We start from the raw sequence: 10010 nt of genomic DNA, 5'->3' as shown, positions 1-10010 counted from the left end.
CTCAGCTCACTGCAACCTCCACCTCCTGGGTTCAAGCAATTCTTGTGTCTCAGCCTCCCAAGCAGCTGAGATTACAGGCACATGCCACCACACTCAGCTAATTTTTGTGTTTTTAGTAAAGACGGGGTTTTGCTATATTGGCCAGGCTGGTCTAAAATTCTCGACCTCAGGTGATCTGCCCACCTGGGCCTCCCAAAGTGCTGGGATTCTGGGCGTGAGCCATTGCGCCCAGACCCTTCTTCTTTATTGGTGAATTTGGGACCAACCTTTTAGGTTCAGTTGTGCTGTAACCCATTGACCTTAATTCCTATGTTGTGCCCCTCTCTGTTCAATTCCCATCATGTATGTTGAACTTGTTTAATAGAAACACTAAAATTAAATGGATTAGATATGAGAGAACACATCAGGTAGTTGTGTGACTCAGACTCTGGAATCAGGCGTATTCCCCCTATCACTTCCCTGCAGGTATGAAACTCTTTGCATCTGATACTTTATAACACAAAGATAAAGAAGAGACTTCTTGTGCGTATTCACTAAGATAAGGCATGTAAGGTGCTCAGTCCAGTACCTGGCACATAGGGTACTATTTCCATGTTAGCTACAGTGATTATTTCTATTAGAAATCTTATTGTCAAACAGAGACTGGGGAGGGAAACAGCATAGCAGAGTTGGATGCACCCAGAGAGAAATGGACACAGATTGTCTCCGAGATTTCTTCTCATTGTCAGGTTCTATGAGGAATGACTACTTCTTTTCTTTTTTCACTTTTCCAATTTTTAATTTTGAAAAGTAATTTTGGTTTTTCCAATCTAGTTGTTGTTAGATTTTAATGTCAGGCTTGTAGAGATATAATTCGATGTTGAGTAAAAGTTGCCCTGTTTAATGTACAGCTCTATAAATTCTGAGAGTGCATGCAGTCCTGTAACCACAATGATCAAGACACAGAGCATTTCCACCTCCCTAAACATTTCTTTCGTGCTCCTTTGTAGTCAACCCTCACTTCACCTCATCTCTACAAACCAAGGCTGGGCGCAGTGGCTCACACCTGTAATCCCAGCACTTTGGGAGGTTGAGGTGGGGGGATCACTTGAGGTCAGGAATTCGAGACCAGCCTAGCTAACATGGTGAAACCCCTACTAAAAATATAAAAAATTAGCTGGGTGGGGTGGTGCACGCCTATAATCCCAGCTACTTGGGAGCCTGAGGCAGAAGAATCGCTTGAACTCATGAGGCCAAAGTTGCAGTGAGCCAAGATCCTGCCACTGCACTCCAGCCTGGGTGACAGAATGAGACTCCATCTCAAAAAAAAAAAAAAAAAGAAAAGAAAAAAAAAAAAGAACAAAATCATTTCACCTTACCATTAGCTGGGTTATGATAAAATAATGGCACTGAACTACCTTGCCCATTTGAAGTACTAGAACTCCTAAGCACATTTAATTTCTAAATAGGCATATGTTCAAGGAGAACTCTCAAAGCACCTGTAATATTAGGCACTTCTGTTTCAAGAGAGCAGCATGGTTTCTTTCAGGCACATCCTTTGGCATCATGCATTGCCATGGTGATTTTTCCCTGATCCCAACATGTGTTCTTACTTCATGTTTAATTTAGGAAGATTAGAACCAGTGATCAGCCCCAGCTCCCACCTGGATTCCTTCTCATCTGCATTGTTGCATCAACCTTTTGATGTTTTTATACTTTAGAGTTTTAAAAGTATTTCTGCTTACCATGTATTGTTCACAGAGGCTGAGAATCACTCACTTTCAAAATCTTCCTCTTATCCTAAATTGTCTCTAACATCTCATGAAATTACTGGTAACATCTCTTTCCCTGATAAACATACACTACGTGAAGTGAAATTCTAGGTTTGGGTTGTTTGCTACTGTTCCCCCAGCAGCCAACACAAACCCACCTAGCTCAGACCAGGCACTTGCAAACTTTGTTAAACTGTTTGTATTTTCCTATGCCATTGAGAAAAAGCTGAGTTAAAAATCACAGGGGATTGGCATGGTGGCTCATGCCTGTAATCCCAGCACTTTTGGAAGCTGAGGTAGGTGGATCACTGAGGTCAGGAGTTCAAGATCAGCCTGGTCAACATGGTGAAACCCCGTCTCTACTAAAAATACAAAAATTAGCCAGGCGTGGTGGTCAGCGCCTGTAATTCCAGGTACTTGGGAGACTGAGGCAAGAGAATCGCTTGAACCCGGGAGGTGGAGGTTGCAGTGGGCCAAGATTGCACTACTGCACTCCACCCGGGGTGACAGAGCAAGACCCTATCTCAAAAAAAAAAAAAAAAAAAAAAAAAAAGAAAAAAAGAAAAAGAAAAAGTCACAGGGTAAGAGCCAATAAAGAAGACGAAGACCCTCCCTGTTGTACCACATCTGTAGTATTTTGCAGCCTAGAAGAGGTTACTTGTAAACACCATTGCTTCTGCCCCCAACAACCTGCAATGACTATAGGGAAGGCTTTAAACATCTTCAAAGAAAGCAGTAATGCCTTGTTTCTTAGAATGAGATTAAAGAGTTTGAAGAATCACAATGGTTGAACTAATTTACATTCCCACCAACAGTGTAGAAGTGTTCCTCTTTCTCCACATCCTCTCCAGCATCTGTTGTTTCCCGATTTTTTAATGATCGCCATTCTAACTGGTGTGAGATGGTATCTCAATGTGGTTTTGATTTGCATTTCTCTGATGACCAGTGATGATGAGCATTTTTTCATATGTTTGTTGGCCTCCTGTATGTCTTCTTTTGTAAAGTATCTGTTCATATCCTTTGCCCATTTTTGAATGGGCTTGTTTGTTTTTTTCTTGTAGATCTGCTTTAGTTCTTTGTAAATTCTGGATATCAGCCCCTTGTCAGATGGGTAGACTGCAAAAATTTTTTCCCATTCTGTTGGTTGCCGATTCACTCTACTGACTGTTTCTTTTGCCGTGCAGAAGCTGTGGAGTTTGATTAGGTCCCATTTGTCTATTTTGGCTTTTGTTGCCATTGCTTTTGGCGTTTTGGTCATGAAGTCCTTGCCTACACCTATGTCCTGAATGGTTTTGCCTAGATTTTCTTCTAAGGTTTTTATGGTATTAGGTCTGATGTTTAAGTCTTTAATCCATCTGGAGTTAATTTTGGTGTAAGGTGTCAGGAAGGGGTCCTGTTTCTGCTTTCTGCACATGGCTAGCCAGTTTTCCCAACACCATTTATTAAACAGGGAGTCCTTTCCCCATTGCTTGTTTTTGTCAGGTTTGTCGAAGATCAGATGGTTGTGGGTGAAGAATCAGAATGATTCTCTTCTTCATTAAGATCCTGTTCTCAGCCATCTCTTCCTTGCCCCACCTCAGGATAATGGAGAGGAACAAAGGAGCAAGCAAGCTCAAAAAGATTCCTACAGAACTGAAAACCCTTCAGCCACTGAAAACATGAAAAGCAACAAAAGCCCTCAGAGAAAGAAAAAGATTCACCTAACATTCTTCCACCTAACATCCCGCCGGAAAGTCTCACCTGCAACTGCAGGTGCAAGCTGATGGATGAGACTATCAGCAATGAGAACCTATTTATTGTTCCTGTTGTTCACCCTGGTGGAGGAGCAAGGAGCAGAAAGGGACAGTAGAAAGGGCTCGTTACCTATCCCTGGTAACTAAGCATCACACAGAAAGAAAACTGCCCTCACCCTCGTCTTACATTGCCAGGAGCAGTATTTAAATTTGTATTTTTAATTGAAGGTAATGGTTGGGTTTCCCCTAAGGGAAAAGTTACAGAGACTTATGAATTTTGATATACATAAATGTACTGGAGTTTCAGAAAAATTTCATGATCCCAGGAGAATTCTGAGAGTTGCCAGCAATCATTTTGTCCTGAAGAGTGAACATGACCAGGCAGATGAAGATGGGCAAAACTAACGAAAAAATGAACTCTTTCCAAGAGGATTAACAAACTCCCAATTCCCATGGAAGAACCCTGAAGGGGAGGCATCAAATGAAGGCATGAAATCTTGGCTCTCTAGCTGAAGACATAAAGTCAGAGGCATTTGAACCAGAGCGACTCCCTTTGGGTGGGGGTGAGGGAAATCAGGCTGGGACTTGCTTGCTGGGCTGTATTCTCAGAAAGTAGGGCCTTCCTAGCCTCTAGATGTTTATGGTCAAGGAAACAAATTAATAATGTTTACTGAACAGTCCCAGACTTGGGTGTGTCCAGATATCCTGAAACCTGGAGAACAAAGGCATTCCTAATTTTGCTTTAAAGGTAATAATATCAATTCTTGCAAAATATTGTAATTAAGAAAATTAATCCTTTATCACAAACCCTTGTAGCAGAACATATCTTCCCGTATATACCAGCATTGTACCTAGAGTGGATATGTTCCTTTTCTTACTTTCAGGAACGTCCTACTTTGTCCACAGAGTAACTGTCCTTTCACCACCCTACTTTCTTAATAAAGTAAGAAAGTACTTTACTTTTTTGCTTTTGCTTTGCACTGTGGGCTTGCCTGGATTCTTCCTGGAATGAGATCCAAGAACCCTCTCTTGGGGTCTGGATCAGGATCCCTTTCCTGTGACATTAAGATCTGAGAGGCTGATAAGTTGCATGTGGAAATGTGCATGATAAAATTATTAATTCCAAAAAAATTTTCTACTAAATTTAAAAAAAGAACTCTAAGAAAATCTAATGCCTTCTCTGTTTATTATAAAAATTTACAACTGTGTGAAAACATTATATGGGTAAATAGAGTTTTTACCTTATGAATATCAATTAGTAATCCAGTGGGTAGCATTTTCCTTTCCTTAGGGTTTCAATGAAAGCAGAGATGACTTTGTCCTAGAAACGTTATATGTGGGAGAAGAATGCTTAAGTTATTGGGTTAGGGAGAATCTTTGGAAATGTGTGTTCTAGATCAAGATTGCCCAAGATATTTTGGCAGCCTTGGAAAAATGACACCACCCCAAGCCCATCCCCACTTGCCTAACAAGAGCCTCAGTTCCCTCATTGCCCATTGACGATATTGAGCCATAGGTTTCCAACTGCTCCCTAGTAGCTCTCCCCTTGGGACTGTGTTGAAGAAGTAGACTAGGAAAAGTGCAGGTGCCTTGTTTCATTCTGAGCAATTTATTTGTGGTATTTCTGCATACATTTTTATTTGAACAAAAGATGTCTCCATCACAAAAAAGATTGAAAACTACCAGCTTAACTGATCACTAAGTCAGTATTCTCCACCTCTAAAACTCTGAGATCAATGTATCATTTACAGAAAGGCTATGGCCAAAAACCAAGACATCCAGGTTTAATCCTCACCCATTATTTTCTAGTTGTGTGACTGCAGGATCGTTGGCCACCTATAAAATGGGTAACAATGTTAAGTAAACCACATAAGGATGAAGGCTGAACAAATTCTTGATGTTCCATCCAAACTTTATTCCTTGGTGATTCTATGGTATTCAGTGCTTTCTATTACAGCCAATATTTCTGGCCTCTCTTTAGGCTTCTGCTATTGAAAGGCAGGCAAGTAGAAAGCTTGTTCCAAGCAACCAGGATGTGCCCCGACACCCCATAGGCAAACACATCTGCAATGCTGCAGTCTTTGGTTTAAGATAATATTTAAAATATTGGTTTATTGGTAAAGAGGAAGTCAAACTGTCACTATCTGGAGAACAAAGGCATTCCTAATTTTACTTTAAAGACAATAATATCAATTCTTGCAAAATATAGTAATTAAGAAAATTAATCCACCTGGGCGAAGTGGCTTATGCCTGTAATCCCAGCACTTTGGAAAGCCGAGGCTGGCGGATCATGAGATCAGGAGTTCGAGATCATACTGACCAACATGGTGAAACTCCGTCTCTACTAAAAATACAAAAATTAGCCAGGTGTGGTGGTGCATGCCTGTAATCCCAGTTACTCAGGAGGCTGAGGCAGGAGAGTCACTTGAACCTGGGAAGTGGAGGTTGCAGTGAGCCAAGATCACACCACTGTACTCCATCCTGGATGACAGAGAAAGACTCTGTCTCAGAAAAAGAAAGAAAGAAAGAAAATTAATCCTTTATCACAAATCCGTGTAGCAGAACACATCTCCCCACATGTACTGGCATTGTACCTAGGGTGAATGCACCCCTCCCCTTACTTTGGGAAATGTCCTACTCTGTCTATGTAGTGGTGATATGATCATTTATCTTGAAAACCCTAAGGACTCCTCTAGAAAGCTCTTAGAACCGATGAAAGAATTCGGTAAAGTGTCTGATACAAGATTAATGTACACAAATCAGTAGCTCTTCTATACACCCACAGTGACCAAGCAGAGAATCAAATCAAGAACTCAACCCCTTTTACAATAGCTGCAATAAATAAATAAATAAAACGCTTAGGAATATACCTAACAAAGGAGTAGAAAGACCTCTACAAGGAAAACTACACAACACCACTGAAAGAAATCATAGACTAAACTCAAAACTTAATCACCTCCAAAGGCCCTATCTCTAAATACATGATGTTGCAGATTAGGGTTTTCACATAAGAGTTTTGGGGGAACACAGACATTCAGTTCGTAATATTGGCTTAATTTGTAATTTAGGTTACAGAAGCAGTAAAAGTCTGCAAAGCTTGGAAATAAAATACTTTGAAGCCAATATCTAAAGCCAAGATTGTTCTTTACTTCCAAAGTCAACCTCACCATAGTTCCAGGGACCCATATTACATTATTCAACATTAGTGGTATCAGCAAAAATCTACCTCGATTATTAAAAGAAATCAACCAGATCCCTTGGTTATTATCCTAATTTCCACAAAAATGCTTTATTTCTTAGGTTTAAGTTTTGTGCCCCAAGAAATTAAAGCTATAGAAATGGGGGAGTGATACTTTAAATGCTCATTCATAATTGACATTTCTTTATAACCAGGCCCATTAACCAATGAGTGGGTAAAGAAAATGTAGTACATATACACCATGGAATACTACTCGTTCATGTAAAGGAATGAAATAATGTCTTTCGTAGTAACTTGGATGGAGCTAGAGGCCATTATTCTAAGTAAAGCAACTCAGGAATGGAAAACCAAATGTCATATGTTCTCACTTATAAGTGGGAGCTCAACTACGAGGACATGTATTAATCTGTTCTCACGCAGCTAATAAAGACATACCTGAGACTTGGTAATTTACACAGCAAAGAGGTTTAATTAACTCACAGTTCCACGTGGCTGGTGAGGCCTCACAATCATGGCAGAAGGCAAATGAGGAACAAAGTCACATCTTACATGGTGGCATGCAAGACAGAGCTTGTGCAGGGGAACTGCCCTTTATAAAACCATTGGATCTCATGGGACTTACTCATTACCATAAGAACAGCACAAGAAAGACCTGCCCCTATGATTCAATTACCTCCCACTGGGTCCCTCCCATGACATGTGGGAATTATGGAAGCTACAATTCAAGATGAGATTTGGGTGAGGTCACAGCCAAACTATATCAGGACACACACGCACAAGAACAACATAATGGACTCTGGACTCAGTGTGGGAAGAGAGGGATGGAGGTGAGGGATAAAAATCTACATATTGGGTACAGTGAACACTGCTCAGGTGCTGAGTACACCAAAGTCTAAGAAATCACCATGAGAGAACTTATCCATGTAATCAAAACCCACCTGCACCCCAAACACTATTGAAATAAAACTTTTTTTAAATGAGGAAAAAAACCAGGCTCTATCTTTTTGCTTCTTCTGGGAGGTGTTGATCAGTTTCAACAGGAGGAAAAAGTAAAGAGAAAAGTGGACACTGGTGGCTGAGAGGTGAGGAGGTAGGAGAGCAGTGCTGTGGGCAGGGAGGGAGCTGGGATAGGGACGTGTGCTGGGAGGCCACACACTCACAGCTAAATTCTCACTGTACGCCACCAGTGTTGGCCTAATAGTAAGTCATGGATGTACCTTCCAACAATAAAATGATCTCCAAATCAAGACTGTTGAAGTTTATTTCACTAAGCATTGGAGAGTTTCTTTCCATGTTGAAGCATGAAGTGAGTCAGGAAGAGTAATCTAGATGCATCCAGAGTTTCAACTTCTTTTCCATGACATTTGTTACTGTTTGGTGCCTTTACATGCATGCACATGCACATACACAGGCTTGCACGTGCCGGTGGGTACACATGCACCAGCTAAACACACAGATAGACAGCTGAGTCTATTGTTAGAGGGCTGCTTGCTGAGTTTGCTGGGATTTTCACAGCATCACAGCACATTATTTTTACGAACATAATAAAACAAAGATTAAGTGGGAATTTTAAGCTTTGTAGGGGGAATGTGTTTCCATGAGGACAAGCAAATCTTATAACAAAACGTGACCAGAGCATGGGGAGAACTTGACTTATGGAATTCAAGCAAATCCTCCTTTCATCCTCACCCTAAGATTCTGGAAGGCAAGGCATCATCAGAAAGCTACATTTTAGTAAAATCACACTATCAGCAATAACAGTTTTCAATTACAAGCTGCTATTTCCAGAGTCCTAATGTTCTGCATTTGTCTTTTAGAGAGATTCTCTGGACCTTTGATCAGTAAAAACTAATCATCATCCTAAGTTCCATGTTGGGGCCAGGACGACAGCTCTCATGATGCCCAGCTTTAGACATTTTGAGACGGCGTTGCCTTGATTGATTATGGGAACCTTCCTGCAGAAGTATAATTTATTAGAAGCAGACAGCTTATAAAGTCCTGTGAAACAGCAGGTGCCAGGAGGAAACCAGACTCTGTAATGAGCACTTGCTCTGGAGAAAGCAGAGATGCAACTGATGCAGTTTGCGTTTATTCTTAGACACAAATCAATCAAAGCCTTCCAACCAGATTGTCTCAACATGCTACTGTAAACTATTTCCATCTACAGTTATTGATGGTTTTGTTCTTAACCAAGAAAAAAAAAATGGGATGGAGAAAAATCACGTATAGTACAAAGGCTTAGAACAGATGCGTATATATGAAGTAGTTTAGAGAAGAAATAAATAATCAGAATATACCTAGTGATGCCTCATTTGGTTTCTTTGAAAATAAAATGTTACACGTAATGAAATTTTCCATATAAGAGAAGGTCATGAATTCAAACTTACAACCTTAAAAGTTGTATAGATGTTGTGTGCTTGAAGAAAACTACAAAGTCAACTATGCTAAGGGAGTTAACCTCTAAAAAATTAGAAGTGCATTTGAAATCATATTCAGTGTGTCTTATACCCTGTAACAAGGGTGTTTAATATTAAAAGAGGCAATGCCTACTTAGTAAATGGTTAACAAGCTTAATTAAATAATTCATGTAATGTACCAATGCATTGAAAATTTTATTGTATACTACTTTAATTACCGTATTATTGCATTTCATTCATACCCATGGACATGGTATATGCTATTTCTAGGCAAGGAGAAGTAGTATTTTTTAATTCTCATGAATAAAAATTATTACCATATTTAAAAAAATTTTATAGGTCAGATAATAAGAAAATGTACCTAAGTTTTTATAGAAGGATAAACACAATAAACTTAATATATACTCCTTGCTCTACTCTCAAAAAGAAAGCATCTTTCAGTCCAAGAAACATGGCAAAACCCCGTCTCTACAGAAAAAATACAACAGGTGTGGTGGCAGGATCCTGTGGTCCCAGCTACTCAGGAGGCGGAGGTGTTAGGAGCACTTGAGCCCAGGCGGTCAAGGCTGTGGTGAGCCAAGATGAGGCAGGGCAACAGATGAGACCTTGTCTCAAAAAAAAAAAAAAAAAAAAAAAAAGGAGAAAAAAGAAAACATCTTAAAAAACAACTTTCTTAATAACAGACATATAGGTTACATAATATGTCATTATTACAAAAGTCTATTTGTATTTCCCACAGTTTGTGCTTCCTCTTTCTAGAGGAGAGAGACTGCTCTGTTCCTTTCTAGGTGCTGCTGGTAATCTCTTATGGGTAGAGAGGATCTAGTTGTTAAGAATTTGTTGTAAAGTTAGCGTTGACAGTCCTGTGTGAGAAACTAATGGAGAAAGTGTGATGACTTCACTGTATGAG

The sequence above is a fragment of the Saimiri boliviensis genome, chromosome 8 (assembly GCF_048565385.1).
Source record: "Saimiri boliviensis isolate mSaiBol1 chromosome 8, mSaiBol1.pri, whole genome shotgun sequence".
Classification (NCBI taxonomy): domain Eukaryota; kingdom Metazoa; phylum Chordata; class Mammalia; order Primates; family Cebidae; genus Saimiri; species Saimiri boliviensis.
The sequence above is the reverse complement of the archived record's forward strand: the minus strand, read 5'-3'. Positions refer to the sequence as shown.